Genomic DNA, 16,816 nt, shown 5'->3' with positions numbered 1-16,816 from the left:
GCCTCATAGGAACAGTCCAGCCCAAAGTGCCAAACCATGTCTTCCCTGGACCGGAAACAAGCATCCTGGGACCAGTTTTGGGTTCATAACCCTCATCAGCCAGGCTATCTTGAATCCAGTGGCAAAGTGAGCAAGGGACCAACGTTTGGGCACACCATGACACCTTAGGGCGAACAGCGCGATGCCAAAGGGGATGATGGACGGAGCGCTTGAGAAAATCAAACATTCACCCCCAGTCAACTGATCTGGGTTTAATCATTCATCATCATTCTTTAGCTCACTCAACCATCCCAGTTCAGACATGGCCATATGCAAATCAGTCTGACACTGTACCTCATGGGATCAGTTCAGCCCGAACTGCTGAGCCATGCCTTCCCTGGACCGGAAACAAGAATCCTGGGACCGGTTTTGGTTTTGTAACCCTCATCAGCCAGGCTATCTTGAATCCAGTGTTAAAGTGAGCAAGGGACCACGTTTGGGCATAGACTGCCAACTTAGGGCAAACAAAGCGATACCAAAGGGAATGATGGACAGAGCGCTTGAGCAAATCAAACACTCACCCCCAGTCAACTGATCTGGGCTTAATCCATCATCATTCTTTAGCTCACTCCACCACCCCAGTTCAGACATGGCCATATGCAAATTAGTCTGACCCTGTGCTTCATTGGGAGAGTCCAATCCGAACCGCCAAGCCATGTCTTCCCTGGACTGGAAACAAGCATCCTGGGACCGGTTTCGGGTTCATAACCCTCATCAGCCAGGCTATCTTGAATCCAGTGGCAAAGTGAGCAAGGTACCCACGTCTGTGCATACCCTGCCAATTTAGGGCGAACAAAGACATACCAAAGGGGATGATGGACGGAGTGCTTGAGCAAATCAAACACTCACCCCCAGTCAACTGATCTGGATTCAATAAATCATTATTCTTTAGCTCACTCCACCACCCCAGTTCAGACATGGCCATATGCAAATCAGTCTGACCCTGTGCCTCATGGGAACAGTCCAGCTCAAACTCCCAAGACATGTCTTCTATCATCCCCGTTGGTATCGCTCAGCTCTACATCTGCAGCAGGACTTGCTGCAACAGCAAAAATCTGTACTATCACCAGTTTTGCTACTTGGTATTAGATTACCAAATAGTCACAAACTCACTTCATGTCAAAAACAATTATTTTATATAAAACATATGACATGCACATGTAGTTTGGCTCAAAGCTCATTCAATTCAAATAACATATTGAATATCAGTACACAGACAAATGTCTGCACCACAGTCCTTGACCCCAGTAACTAAACAATCATGCGTTGCCTACATCTGGTAGTATAACACAAGTACATGTCAGTCATGTTTGACAAGCACTTTTAGAACATATTGAGAATACACAGAACCAGTCACATATAGGTCATAAACAATGAGGAATGAGGGCATGTGAATGCAGATTGACATTAATTTCCCTTAACTCAAAGATTTGATGTGACACATGATGGCACACATATTGATTTAGGACTAACGCACTAATGAGACAAAATTCCAAAAAAACAAGGAAAAGAAAACAAGGAACTTGCCAAACCATTGTAGTACAAGCAGTCCTCACAAAGATGTATCCCACCCATCATCTATGACACAGTCCCAGGAACAATCAATGTTCACTCTGTTCTTCAGAAACTGCAACAGATACCAGCTGAATTCACAACTTGATTATAAACACACGAAGACAATATGATACACAAACCTAGAAGTGAACAACACAGTGATTAGTTCTGCATAATCTAAATATACATACCTCATGTAGGCATTTCCTGAGGCTCTACATTTTTTAATAATGAATTTCAAACTGGTGTCATTAATCACCTTAAAAACATCATACTACAGCCCTTTTCCTTGGCTAACCATGGTCTGAATAACTCATAATATTTCCTCGGTCTGTACTGCACCCTCACAGTGCCTAGTGCAACTGTTAACACCACATCTCAAAGCACACTTACCTTCAGGATAAGTCGTTGCGGATGATTTCCTGATGCACAGATGCTTCATTATCCTCACCACTATCTGCATCATCACTTGCCATTTCCCAGCACCCAGCAGCTGGATTCCCATGCTCTCCATCCTTTGGGATATATAGTATCTCCCATCTCAGGGCAATGCTGTGGACGTTGTAGCAGGCCACGGTGGTCAGGCATACTTTCCAAGGTGAGTATTTGAGGGCTCCACCAGTCCTGCCAGGCAGCAGAATCTGGCTTTCAGGAGGCCAGAATTCTTCTCCACTGGTCACCTTGTCCTTCCTTGTGCGTCATTTAAGCGTTGTTCACCAGGCGCTGTAGGATTTCAGAGCGGCATCAACAACCATGGCCGGTTGGGATATCCTGAGTCTCCTAAATGTGAGATATATAGTAGGAAAATAATAATTCACACAGTCATACTAATTTGCATTATATGTATGTATAATTAATCTTCCATACATCACACTTACCCCCAAACCATGCCCTCTATGGTTGGAATTGTGACATCAACCATAATATGTTACTGTTCCACAGGATGAAGCTATTATAGGCAAATCCTGGAAACCGGGCACAGATGTTGGAGATGTACAGATAGGCCAAACAGACAACTTGCACATTAATGGAGTGGTAGTAAACTTGCTCACAGTCGTGGCGGCTACTAAGGGAATGTTTGTACAATCAATAGATCCAATGACATGTTGGATGTGACCTAGGCCATAGAAATCTGCCTTCGCTGTGTCTAAATCATCATGGCCAGGGAACTGAATGTATCGTCTCACGTCTTTCAACAATGGTGCAAGCACCTCTGTCAGGGTAAGACTGGATGTCGCTTGTGACATCCCACCTGAATTGGCAACAGTAAACCGAAAAGAGCTAGGGGCCATAAAGTGTAAAACAGACAAAGCTTTTACAAGAGGGGTGAAACTGTGGGGATTGTTAAACTCAGTTCGGATATCCCCCTCTCACTGACTATTCATATCCAGGATGGTCAATCAATTCAATGAGTATTTCTGGATAATGTGCCTCTCCTGCATGGTCTGGAGGTTGGGGAATGGACGGAACTATGGAGGATGCCAGCCTCCCCCTCTCCCAGGGTACCTAAGTGAGAGAGTAGAGGAACATCATTGCATTCTTTTCAAAAGCAAAATATGTTGACATGTAATGCATTGTACAAGTGGAAATTACATAGGTTTTTTTTAAGCCAGGTACTGTGACTTTATTAATGTCCAGCCTGCCCTTACTATCATTCACCTACAAGGTCACAAATCACATCACGACACCTTGATCATGCACAACATCATATGAAATTAGCTGACATGACAAAAAGGGTGGCTTGTCTGACATGTTTATACTGGCACACCATTACACATGTTGCAGTTAGCCTACCTGTCATGTACATCTACACATTCCACAATCAGCACCATGTATACCACTTTGACTTGGATTATGAGCAAATGAAAAATTAAGCCTTTAACAATCACATGTAGTGGTAGAGGTACAAATACAATTGTCAAAAAAACACCAACAAGTGGTTCTGATGCCATATCAAACATCACACTCGACCGCTGACATGGCGTCAGTCTGAACTTGCACAAATAGGAAAATAGAGGCGTACACCGCCAGCGGACAAAGACTGCTCGCTTGGCGGTTTCATGCACAGCAGTCTCCCTCATAGGCTAACGTTGGCTACTTTTGATTGCAATCGACCAATGGCTATGTGTGTCTATGCATACGCACGCATATGCACTGCTCAAGTATGCTGCAATTCAAAAATACACTCACTTGCCTACAAACACTGCTTCCATTTACCACTCCTAGCAATCAGCTGCTGTGTGCAACCATGCCAGGCCAAACCAGTGCTAGGGCTCCTGCTTTCAAAAATAAAGAGCTGAAGACCCCTGTTGGAGAAGTCCTACCAAAGTATGACCAGTTCTATGCTTTACCAGAGTTGCAGGTAAGTACCGCGTATTGCTTTGAGGATGCAGATGTCACTATCCCTAACTATAAAAGCCAAACATAAAGACTAGGATGACTCCAATCAAAGCCCTTACATCTGTCTGCTTAACTTTCATCACCTAGGGCGATATGTGTCAAGAAAGTATTTTGCGATTCCAAAATAGTGATTTTTAAGGAATCGCTATTTAGGAATTGCAAACTGGTATGTATGAAAAAAATCGCTTTTTTTTTAGAGATTCCTTACTCTTCCTTATTTGCGAATTCGCATTTTGCGAATTAGCAATTAAGGAATATTTTCCAATGCATTCCTATGGGCCAGGAGGCCCATAGGAATGATTGCAAAATTATTCTCAAATTGCGATTTCGCAATTTGCTAATCGCAATTTGAGAATTATTTCAAGGCTGCAGGGGTGTCTCAAAGACACCCTGCTGCACCCCTGAAATCTACATGTGTGTGCATATGGCTCACATACATGCCCTATGGGTATGTGTGTGCATCACATGCCACCTTTAAAAATGCCAAAGTGTGCATTTTGGGAAGAATTCGCAAGTTACCATCAACTACAAGATGGTGGTAATTTGCGAATTCTTAACCTAAATTCGCTAGCCAAAAATGCTACATACATAGCTTTTAAGGAATCGCAAAATTGCGATTCCCTAAATGCTATGGCAAAATAAGGAATCGCACAAGTTTGTAATTCCTTATTTTGGGAATGTTTCATACATCCCAAAACATGCAAAAAGGCCGTTTGCGATTCGCAAAGGCCGAAATTCTGCGAATTTCGGCCTTTGCGAATCACAAAAGGCTTGATACATATCGCCCTAAGTTTGCCTGATATGTGTTGACATATGATACCTTGTCTGTCTTTATCAACCAATATTTAGAAATATGTACAGCACTACATCTGAGACCTGTGGCAAATATGATCAACTGGATGAATGGCTGGATGTGGATTCTATTGTCATACTCATGTGATACATGTACAAGCTTTTTAAAATGGCATGTAACTATGCATCACAGTTGGGTGAACTTGGTTAGTGCTGCATCAGAGGAATGATCTTATGAGTGTAGAAATCGACACGTCTCAAAACATTTGACTCACCATGAACTACCCTGCTAGTATGAAAGCATCCCCAAACAATGACACAGTGAGCAAGACTATTTTGTTAAAGTGTTTTGCAAAGACATTAGATAGTCTTTATTTAATGAAATTCCGAAACATATGTAGCTTCAGTGGGAGCATAGCACCTAACTGCCAAACAGATAATCCTGACTAGATGACACTATACCTGGGTCACCATAGCTGATGCAACTTGTCACTTAACATCCTTTAAATACGTGTAGCATAGCATTGACAAGTAACCTATCACAACTACTATTATGTGATGTCATGTACATATTTCATGATCGGATCTGTCATACTCTTTACATTCTTGTGGCTATTTCTGAGCATCAACTACATGTTCATAAGGAGTCACTTAATACAAAGCATCCACATGTGTGTAACAATGACTGTCAGACCCTAAATTATGAATGTTTAGTCTATTTGATTCATGTAACAGTGCTTTTCTATCCTAAATGGTGAACAGTAGTTGTTCTGACATTGCACACACACACTATGTTTAGATCCTGCATCAGATGTAAGTATGAGTCACCACACATGGCAGATAATAAAACTGAAAACAAACACATTGGAACATGTCACAGGAGTCACAAACATGTTGTGTACTCCTTGTACTGAGTCAAAGTAGTGACTTGCCTAAATCATTGTAAAGTCTGACATAGTCATCGCACCAGTACTGTACTCCCAAAGGTGTGACCTCTTGACTAATTACACAGACAGTGTGTGTTTGCCCTGCCTTTTGTTTTGCAGTCAATTTAGCCTGACTCCTGGAGCAAGCAAAATCTTTCAAAGCATTTAAATTATATATGTGTAATGTACCTCAATGTGTGTGTACATGGCCTACAATGTTTCAAATGACCTCTATACAGTAGCAATGTACATCTTGCACATGTCAGTTGTCCTGAAAACATTGATCAGTGCTGTAAAAGTCATGTGTCTTGCATGTGCAGTCCATTAAGCATCTGCTCTATCCTTCCAGGTCAACGCCAACCAGAAGCAAAGAATTTTGAAAGCCATCGCCCGGAAAGTGCAGACCCAGGGAGTCTTTTGCTTGCACAGCTTCCATTGCCAGAAGAGGTGGGAGGACCTCAGCCGAAAGATCACCCTAGTCCAGGTGGGAAAGTCCTCCCTACTTCAAAGGGGCAGTCGCCGGACCCTGACTCCCCTCATGGCCCATATTCTGGTGGTGGCCTACCCTGAGCTTGATGAGCAGTTGAGGGCCAAACAGCAGCTAGGACGGGGGTTATTAAAGACCTGGACTTATGATTCAGTACCTTAGAACATCTGAAATGTCACAGGTATTACAAAAAAGAATCTATCTGTATTGTGGCCAATGCCAGTTCCCATTACAGTATACATGCCTGTGTATTGTCATCAGGCTGTGCCCACATATGTTGGCCAGACCACCATCCACACTGCAGTATGCAACTAAATGTATGGCTGTTCATGGCATGGCCTCTGTGCCCAACATAACAGAAGTAGGATGTAAAAGTGTCAAGAACGTATGTGTGAGGTTCAAGTACAGCATCAGACATCTCATAACTAACAGGGATGTGAGGACGTTGGTGGTTTTCCCACATACTTATCAACATGAGTGTTTTGAGAATATCTAAATCTGATGTAAAGGCTCCGATATATTTAGTCTGAGAAGTCACAATTCCGCATCACAAAGGGAGGTCCCATACAGCTGAGTTTTCATGCAATATAAATGGCACAAACAAATGGATTATGGTTGCAAACATGATATTGTCTGCAGATGAGTAGTATGTAATGTTAAAGTTGTGTACATATGCATATCTATATGGAGAGCAACACCATATAATATAGGTAAGAGATCAATGGTTGTGGTGCTATGATGCCTATTCCCAATGGTATACAGGTGTAATGTACTTCTCATGGGCAAAGGATTCCTTTGAAAACAGCACACTTTCCATCTGCTGTCACTAGAAAAACTCCAATATGGAAACAGTTGAGAATTAGTCCCAAATTGAAAGTGGAGATGTAGAAATGCATATGTGGTGTCAGGACATGTGGATGTATGTGTTCATATGTCAAGTGAAATATTGGTCACTTTGTTTACAAATTACTCAGGATGTCAGTCAAATTAGCAATGTATGGGAAACATCCTATAGTCAGCATGTCAAGGTGTATACTCAATAAACATCTAAGTATAATCTACTACTTACACACAGTTAGTAATGAATTTAAGAATCATTAAGCAGGGTCAAATTAGTCCTTATTGCATGCCTTATTATGCAAGTTTTGTGATTCTGCCATGTCCGTGTGTCGAATGGGTATGACTGAAGTAAGCAATGTCTAAATGTCAATGTCAATGTCAAAGGTACTTGTAGAGCGCGAACAATCATCCTAGATAGGATATCACGGCGCTGTCATGACAGAAGTGGGTGGTTGGCAAATAACAGGGTCACAATTATAATGTAAATGTTTTTAATTTCCTTCTAAAGGACAAATAGCAGTCAGTTAATCTAAGCTCCATAGGCAACTCATTCCAGCTATTTGCCGCCAGGTGGGAGAACGCCCGTCCACCCATCCTAGCTGTTTTCACACGAGTATTTCTTGCTCTAGCTGCCGTGCGGGATCGCAGGTTCCTGCAAGGAGCGTAAAATCTGATTTTATTTTTTAGGATATGAGGGCCAGTATTGTGTAAAGCTCTATGCGTTATGCACAGCAGCTTAAATGTGGCTCTCTGCCTCATTGGTAGCCAGTGAAGCTCACGCAGGCAGCTTTTGGCTGAGTCTTACTTTTTTTTATTACAGATTGCCTTCGCCGCAGCGTTCTGTACAATTTGTAGTTTAGAAAAGAGGTAGTCGGCCATTCCCATGAACAGAGAGTTTCCATAATCCAGCCTGCTCATAAATAAGGATTGGACAAGAATTTTCCTACACTCAATAGGGATCCATGGGAAAACTCGCCGGAGCATCTTGAGTATAGCAAATCCTTTGCCACAGATTGTTGATACATGGGCTTTCATGCTCAAGGTGTTACCTAAAGTCACGCCTAAGTTCTTGGCCGTTGTTGCTGGACTGGGAGCGGTGCCCAGAGTTGTGGGCCACCAGCTGTTGTCCCATAACTGTGTGTGTCTACCAAACAACAGTACTTCAGACTTATCTGCGTTTAGCTTAAGGCAATGATTGTGCATCCAGCTGGCTAGTTCAGTTAAACAGTTAAATAACCTATCCTTAGGGTCATCTTCTTCGTCTAATGTAATCATCAGCTGGGTGTCGTCTGCGTAAGAACAGATCTCGACACCCCACTTTCTCCCTATCTCAGCAAGTGAAGAGACAAACACATTAAATAGGGTAGGGCTCAATGAGGCCCCCTGTGGGACCCCATACTTGATATTCCGGGGAGGGGAAACAAAATCACCCATCCGTACTGACTGTGTTCTGTCTTGCAGAAAAGACTGCAGCCACCCTAATGCATTTTCCCGGATACCCTTGGCTGCAAGAATTTCTAGGAGTCGATGGTGTGGAACGGTATCAAATGCCGCCGAGAGATCCAATAAAATCAGGGCGGCTGTTTTTCCCTGATCTACCTTGGTTCTTATGTTGTCCATCACTGCCAGGTGTGTTGTCTCGGTACAGTTATTAGCCCGAAACCCTGTTTGGGAAGTATCCAATAAGTCGTTGGTTTCTAAGAAATCGGATAGCTGCCTGTTGACTAATTTCTCCATCACTTTAGACAGATATGGTAATTGAGAAATAGGCCGATAGTTTGCTGGATTGTTAATATCAGACCCTGCTTTTTTTAGTAGGGGCGTGACTATGGCGCTTTTCCAGGTCTTCGGGATTACAGCAGAATTCAGCGAGGAATTAAAAACTTTGGTTACAGCCGGGCAAATTATTGGTATTAATTGTGAGAAAATATGGTGTGGGCATGGGTCCAGTGGAGAGCCTGATTTTACTTCCAACATAGCATTGGCCACCTCCTCCTCTGAGAATGGGCCAAATCTAGGACAGCTAGCCTGTGCTAGGGGTGGTACAAGGGTGTGTGGTTGTTTCGATTCAGTGTTGGAAAAGGAGGCATAGATCATATCTATTTTTTCACAGAAGTATTCATTAATTTTATTACAGCCCTCTTGTGAGGAATAAGATCCAGTGAAAAGCTGGCAGGGCTACATAGCTCATTGACTGTTTTAAATAGTTCTTTCGATGAATTTTTACTTTCTGTTATCCTCCGTGTGAAATATTCTTTCTTTGCTTTCCTGATAGCTTTATTGTAAAGCGCAAGTTCTTTTTTGTATAAGGCTCTCCTTTCTTGGGTTTTAGTAAGTCTCCATTTATGTTCACAAGATGTACATCTCCTTTTTAGAGATTTTAATTCCGGTCCATACCATTTCTCTGAGACTGTGCCTCTACGTTTGTGTTTAGAATGTGGGGCTGAGCAATGTTCCAGTGCGCTCCTGATGTTATTCTGTAGTTGTTCTATTTCATCATGAATGTTAGTTTTCCCTGCTGGTGCATAAGTAAAATATTGCTGGAATTTTTCTCCCGAAAAATTTGTCGAGCTCCTTGTGGGAGCTGCTGCTGAAACCAAAGGTTTGGAATGGTTGGTAAACATATTGATGGTGAACGCGATCATAAAATGGTCAGTCCATATCATAGGTTTAATCTCATCCATATCGATAGTTCCTATGTTAGAGAACAAGAGATACAAAATGTGTCCTGCCCTATGTGTTGGCTGATTAATTCTCTGTATCAGCTGTAGAATTTCCATGTCCTCCATTAGCTGTTTAGTTAAGAGGTTGTTACTACTATCAAAATGTACATTGAAGTCCCCTATCAGCAAAATATTCTTATTTTTAAGACAGACCGGCAAAATTTGGGAAAAGAGTTGGGCGCTGAAGTCTAATGTGCAGGCAGGGGGATTATAAATTATCACTCCACCAAATAAGATATTGGTGTTTATGGATACAGAAAAAGCCATTGCTTCATGATTGTTGGCCTGTGTGATGGCTTCTTGTCTGCAGGTGAGGGATTCCCTAAATATCAAAGCTACCCCTCTGCCTCTTTTCTTCATTCTATTCAACTTAAGTATTTTGTTCTCCGCTGGAAGGGCTATCGCGATATCTGGGGTACTGTGGGTGTCAAGCCAGGTCTCAGTTATAAAAGCCAGATCAGGTTTGTCGTTGGTCAAAATGTCATATAGCTCCGTCGCGTGTTTGGGTAGGGATCTAGCATTGAGGTAAATGCATTTAAGAGCCAGGTTTGGGGTATCTGTCAGACTGATTTCTGTCCCTGTGTCACTTTCCCATCGGCAGTTCCGACAGCAGAAAGGGCCCATAATATTAAATGGGCCCATTCTAGCACATTCTGAAATCTTTCTTACCCCTAAGCAGTTGAGACTCCTGAGCTCGCTGCTGGAGTACGAGGTAATGCGGCTAGTACCCACTGTAGGTATTAGGACAGGGCGAGTGGCCCCTGGTCCCGGCCTGTCACGGACGGGCGCAGACGGGCTTGCCTTTGGCGCGCCTTCGGCACCCCGCCGGCGCCCCCGCTGCGCCCGTCCGCTGCGCCTCCTGTATAAGGGTGCCATTTTATCCTACCGAGGGCGGGAGGGCGGGAGGGGCTTAGCGCTAGTATGCTAGCCCTCCAACCTTCTCCTCACCCAAAATGGCGGCCCCGAATAGCCCTTACTCGGCTACAATCGGGTCGGTGACAAAGTGCAAATGCCTTTAAAACCCTGATATCGTTTTAAAATTTGCTAACAATGTTTAAGTGCAGGTCCCGGCTTTCCACCTCAGGACACTGTGTAATTTATGAAAACGACAATTTTCAAGTGCGCTGGATTTCTGTGCAAATTACAATTTACAAATTCAGAGGACAAAGTTTAAAAACAATTAAAATGCAATTAAAATGCCTTCAAGCGCTCGGTTTCGCCATCCACACACACTAGCAATCAGTGGGGAATGGTTTCTCGATTGGTTTTAGCCTACCGAGGGCGGGAGGGGCGGGAGGGGCTTAGCGCTAGTATGCTAGCCCTCCAACCTTCTCCTCACCCAAAATGGCGGCCCCGAGTAGCCCTTACTCGGCTACAATCGGGTCGGTGACAAAGTGCAAATGCCTTTAAAACCCTGATATCGTTTTAAAATTTGCTAACAATGTTTAAGTGCAGGTCCCGGCTTTCCGCCTCAGGACACTGTGTAATTTATGAAAACAACAATATTCAAGTGCGCTGGATTTCTGTGCAAATTACAATTTTACAAATTCAGAGGACAAAGTTTAAAAACAATTAAAATGCAATTAAAATGCCTTCAAGCGCTCGGTTTCGCCATCCACACACACTAGCAATCAGTGGGGAATGGTTTCTCGATTGTTTTTATCCTACCGAGGGCGGGAGGGCAGGAGGGGCTTAGCGCTAGTATGCTAGCCCTCCAACCTTCTCCTCACCCAAAATGGCGGCCCCAAGTAGCCCTTACTCGGCTACAGTCGGGTCGGTGACAAAGTGCAAATGCCTTTAAAACCCTGATATCGTTTTAAAATTTGCTAACAATGTTTAAGTGCAGGTCCCGGCTTTCCACCTCAGGACAGTGTGTAATTTATGAAAACGTCAATTTTCAAGTGCGCTGGATTTCTGTGCAAATTATATATATATTAAATAGTTGGTGGAAACATTTCACAATCATGTGCAAATGGTTCTATTTCTCAGAGGGTTCAAACAGACCCTGCTACATACATGGACAAGGAGTAGCAAAAATTGACACATTCAATTGTCAGATACTGTGTTCAATACCACCATGTGTAGAGTAGTCGAAAAACTCATGAACACACAAATTTCACAATACATTGAAGACCACCATCTCCTGGATGATACACAATTTGGTTTCCGCACGTATCACAGTACGGAGACAGCCCTGATCAAAGCGGCAGATGAAATAAGAGCCATTTTAGACCAAGGAGGCACGGCCGTGCTCATTCTATTGGATTTATCCGCTGCTTTTGACACGGTCGACCACAACATCCCGATCGACCGTGTCAACAGCATAGGTGTCCAGGATAAAGCCAGTAACCTCCTTTCATCATTCCTCTCAAACCGCACTCAGACAGTCACGCTAGGAAACTTCAGATCTGCTCAGATGACACTACCATGTGGTGTCCCACAGGGCTCATCCCTGAGCCCAACGTTATTTAATGTTTACGTAACCGATTTAGCAAGAGTCATCAAGTCTCATGGGATGAGCCTTACATCTTACGCGGACGACACCCAGTTGGTCCTGGCCATAAAAAACAATGGATAGGAAATAGCAGCCAACTTCCAGCACGGCATGCTCGCCATTAGTGACTGGATGGCCACAAATTGTCTGAAGTTAAATTCCGAGAAAACGGAAGTTATGATCTTTGGCAAGCTCAGCCCGACCTGGCCCACTGCCTGGTGGCCCACAGAGCTAGGTCCCCCACCCAACCCCGTTACCAAGGTTAGGAACCTAGGCATAGTATTGGACGACAAACTCACTTTTGCCGCTCATGCCAATACCATCGTCTCTTCCTCTATCTACAAACTGAAAACTATAAAAAAAATCCTCCCTTTTCTCCCCCCCCCCAACTCTGGAAAAACACTGGTCACAGCTTTTGTAATGTCCTCCTTGGATTATTGCAACTGACTTTTTATCAATGCCCAGCAACAAGTCATCCGCAAACTACAGTCGGTGCAGAACGCGGCGGCGAGAATGCTCTAGGGAACTCCCAAGTTCAAACCCATCGCCCATATTATCAAAAGTTACCACTGGCTTGCAGTAAAAAACCGCATCAAATTCAAGGCTTTATGCATCGCTTACAAAGCCTCACGCAAGCTAGGACCCCGGTTCCTTCTCAGCTCCTTAGCTTTCCATGTCCCCAATCGACCTCTACGATCTTCCTACGCCCTCATGATGTCCGTACCACACACTAAAACAGCTTCCTGGGGCGATCGAAGTTTCATTGTTTCTACAGCCAAACTTAGGAACTCTCTTGATTTAGATATTTGATCCAGTCCCACTCTGTTAGCTTTCAGGAGAAGAATAAAAACCTGGCTGTTCAATCAATAATTCACCCCATCTTCTGCTACGTTCACAGCGCCGAGACGCCCTTAGGCATTTGTTGCGCTTTACAAATTTCACAAATAAATAAAATAAATAGAGTAATGACTGGCTCATGTTGCAGACATGCATGCGCTCTTGACAAATCAGTATCACTACTGTCATACCGATTAGGATTGTTTGGATGTCAACATTGCTTGTCACTCAAAGTGCTAATCCATTGCAGCATCTACACAGCCAAGCGGGGAGACATGGGCCAAGATGTTTGGGATGGTCAAAGTGGTTCCAGTTGGGACACTGACACTGATGGACCCAGTTGCCAAAAGGGCAGGGGGAGAACCATGGATCATACAAACCTGATGACTACATCCAGCGAGTCGGATTCTAGGAGCTCTCTCTTGGTAGAGGTGTCACCACCCAATTTGGTGAAGTGTCATCAGTGTCCACCACCACCCCTGTCATCGTCACCCTCACTGCTGCTCTCCAAACAGTTGCACAGGCCCTCTCCCTTCAAGGGGGCACCATCTCCTCTGCTGCAAGCACCTCAAATCCTGCCCCTGTGTCCCCAGCTGCCCTTGGTGCGGATGCTATTGGCCACCTGAAAAAGATCTCTGTTAGGAAGACTGCACTTTGGGATGCCATTCAGGGTCTGGGCACCCAATGTACACATATAGATACCAACCTGGGTGGTATTCACAGTGGTATGTGTGCCCTACAGGATCAGGTCAAGCCCTGGCCTCCTGATTAATGGCAGCTATAAACCTACCATTAGTAAAGAACCTGAAGCACACCCTTTCCTTTTAAATGTTCTTTCTTTTTTCTTTTAGTTTAGCGTGCAGCACTCTCAATGCACTCAGTCCCAAATGATCATACTTGAAATTCAATAAATCAATTGTGGTGCGCCCTTTGCGTGTCACGAAGGAGTTGCACAGCCTTATTAACATTTGTTAACAAAATTAAACACATACTCTGTAATGTTGAAAAAGTTCAACCATATTCACAGGCAAACACTAAAACTTGATTCCTCCAAAACGTTACATTTTAACCAATGCAGTTCAGTCCTCTTCGACCTTCATCAGGGGTATCTGCAGTGTTTAAAAATACATGGAAACTAACAGTTCATATGTATCTAACATATACAACAAACTCCCACACTTTACAACGTTACCGAAATTGGTTTAAATCATCGTGCACCTCTAACACATAGTGTCCACCACCCCGTACTGCTTCAATTCTCCCCAATGAAACCTCCCCCCAAAAATCTTTTGTGCCTCTCATGTGAACACAAACTATAGTCACTCACATTTATCGTGCCTGCCTCCAACTCTACTCCCAATCTGCTACAGTGAAACTGAGGTACAGTGAATCAAGTCTGTAGAGAGGATCTCAGAGGGTGGGATGGATGATTTAGGTGGACCAGGTCCAGAAGATATTTTGGAACCATTCTGGATTTGGCCTTAAACATGTAGCATACCGCTTTAAACTTGATGCAATTAGCCATAATATGCTAGTGCAGCTCATGGAGAAGGTTGGAGGCTGAGGTAAGCTTGGGTACCCAATAAAGAAGACTGGGGCTGCATTGCACAAGTTGCAGCCAATGAGTGGTTGATTTGTCGGCTCCCAAGTATGACACATTGTCATAGTCCAGTCTGGAAATAATAAGAGCTTGGATCACAGTCCTTTGTGCTGAGAAGGTGATCAGCCACAGGATTTTATTTTAGCCAATTGAGTACCGCAAAGCAGGTAGCCGTCACCTTGGCCACTTGTTGTTTCATGGATAGTGATTCAAGTTCATAAAGCTTTATTCGGTTTGTTTTTGTACAACCATATAAGCTGAACATTTTTAAAAAGGAATACACACACACACAATAAAATATCAATACAAAATTCATCACAAGCCCAGCAATAATATATTCTGTTTACAGGACAGGTTATAGTGTATGAGTCCACGGGCCGGCTCTCCTAGTTACTTCAGTGCAGAGAGGAAAGACATAATTATATAAATATTTAAAACCTATAACAATGAATATTATGTATGAAAGTGCATAGTGCAAGAAAGTAACCCATTCAAATGTATCCCTCTCACAAAAAGGTATGTATTAAAGTGCATTATTAATAAACTTCCGTAACACAATACTGTCTTCCATTTGCAACACAATATAAAGTGACATATGCATAAGTGCAAAAAGCAATAAGTGCAAAAATGCAAATATAGGGAGCAGTATATACAGTATTACAGCATTATCGATTTTCTTGCTGCCCTACATTTCAACAAATATTGTGCAACATAGAAACAGATGTAAGGGCTCTCGAGAGAATAAATTAAATTCATTGCATCCGCTGTTAAACAAGTATTATGTTTTAAAAGAATAGGTTTCAAATAAAATTTCCTTATTGATACATAAAATGTACATAATAGTAGGAAATGGCAAGAACTCTGCATAGATATATTGTCACAGGGGCATTTCATAGTGGAGCCTGCCCCTATTACAGGGAACGACACAAGATGGTGGACAATGCCCAACCTTAAACGTATTAAGACGAATCGGTGTGACGATCTGGTCACATCTGCCAAATATGCTTCAAACCCACTTTTGAGTTCAAGTTGTCTATAAAAAAGAGAAGTCTTTTGGGTCCTAGTCATCTTAATTCGTTCTTCCCTCTTGTATGACAATAAAGTTACTTTTATATCTTTCTTAGAAATAGGTATTAAAAAATCAGAATCCTTGTCAATTTTAAAACCAAACAATATGTTATACTAATGAATTATATAATTTGGCCATGGATTGCGTGAACAGTGCTCTAGTTTAAGACAGTCTCTAATAATGGACTGTGTAAACTCTGTTTCGCTCTTATTCCAAATAGAGCGCCACAAAAGTAGGGGGCGTAAGGCTGCCAAATCAGATATATAATTAAGGCCAGTTTCTTAATGAATAAGATCAGTTGAAGGTGAGTCAGGAGCACACAGCAACCGTTTAAGAAAACTGTGTTCTTCCCTTTGAATTTGGGTCGTAGTTGAATAGCTCCAAACTCCAGCTCCATACAGAGCTGAGGAAACGCATCTTGCGTTATATATGGCAACCATGTCCTTGATTCTGCGATCTCCCAATTTTGTGGCGAAGCAAAAAATTCCGTTGGTATTCCTAATCCATTTATATCTGATGTTATCTTGTTCACCCACCCATTTGACATTACCTTCAAAAGTGATACCCAAATAACAGAAGGTACTAACATTCTGTATTGCGGTGCCATACAAAAAGAAAGGCCTTGATGACTTAATTTTCTTCCCGCATATCATGGTATATGTCTTTGCTTTATTTATTAAAAGTTTCCTACCCTTGATAAAAACATTAAATTCATCAATACGTTTTTGAAGGCCTATCAGGGTACGGGGAATTAAAACAGCATCATCGGCATAAAGTAATACCGATACAACAGCGCCACTGATTTTAGGTGCATCTGCATGGACATTATTTAAAACCGTGGCTATTTGATTAATAAAGAGGGAAAATAAAAAGGGGGCCAATACGCACCCCTGCCTAATGCCTCTTCGAACAGCAAATAAAGGGGTCCGCTCTCCAGTTGGCCCATAGCATATACTGCATGATAGTTTCTCCTAAACCCGGGCTAAGAAAAACACTATTTCCCTTGGGGCCCCGGATTCCAACAATACAGACCAAAGGAGAGAGTGGTCCACCAG

The 16,816-nt window shown here is 42.9% G+C and overlaps 1 long non-coding RNA gene across 2 annotated transcripts in view; it reads left to right on the top strand.

Annotated features, from left to right (window-relative positions):
- LOC144766767 (uncharacterized) overlaps positions 1-14,524 on the top strand; it is a 93,733-nt gene extending 79,209 nt beyond the window's left edge. The window contains exons 2-3 of one of the 2 annotated variants that reach the window (XR_013597920.1): positions 6,061-6,195; positions 13,343-14,524. This is a non-coding gene — a long non-coding RNA (uncharacterized LOC144766767). Of the gene's footprint in view, positions 1-6,060; positions 6,380-13,342 lie in introns of both variants that reach the window. The other variant, XR_013597919.1, reaches the window with a different exon arrangement.
- The last annotated feature ends 2,292 nt before the right edge of the window (positions 14,525-16,816 follow it).

Source organism: Lissotriton helveticus, chromosome 7, assembly GCF_964261635.1.
Source record: "Lissotriton helveticus chromosome 7, aLisHel1.1, whole genome shotgun sequence".
Classification (NCBI taxonomy): Eukaryota; Metazoa; Chordata; class Amphibia; order Caudata; family Salamandridae; genus Lissotriton; species Lissotriton helveticus.
This window is presented reverse-complemented; position numbering and strand designations above follow the sequence as displayed.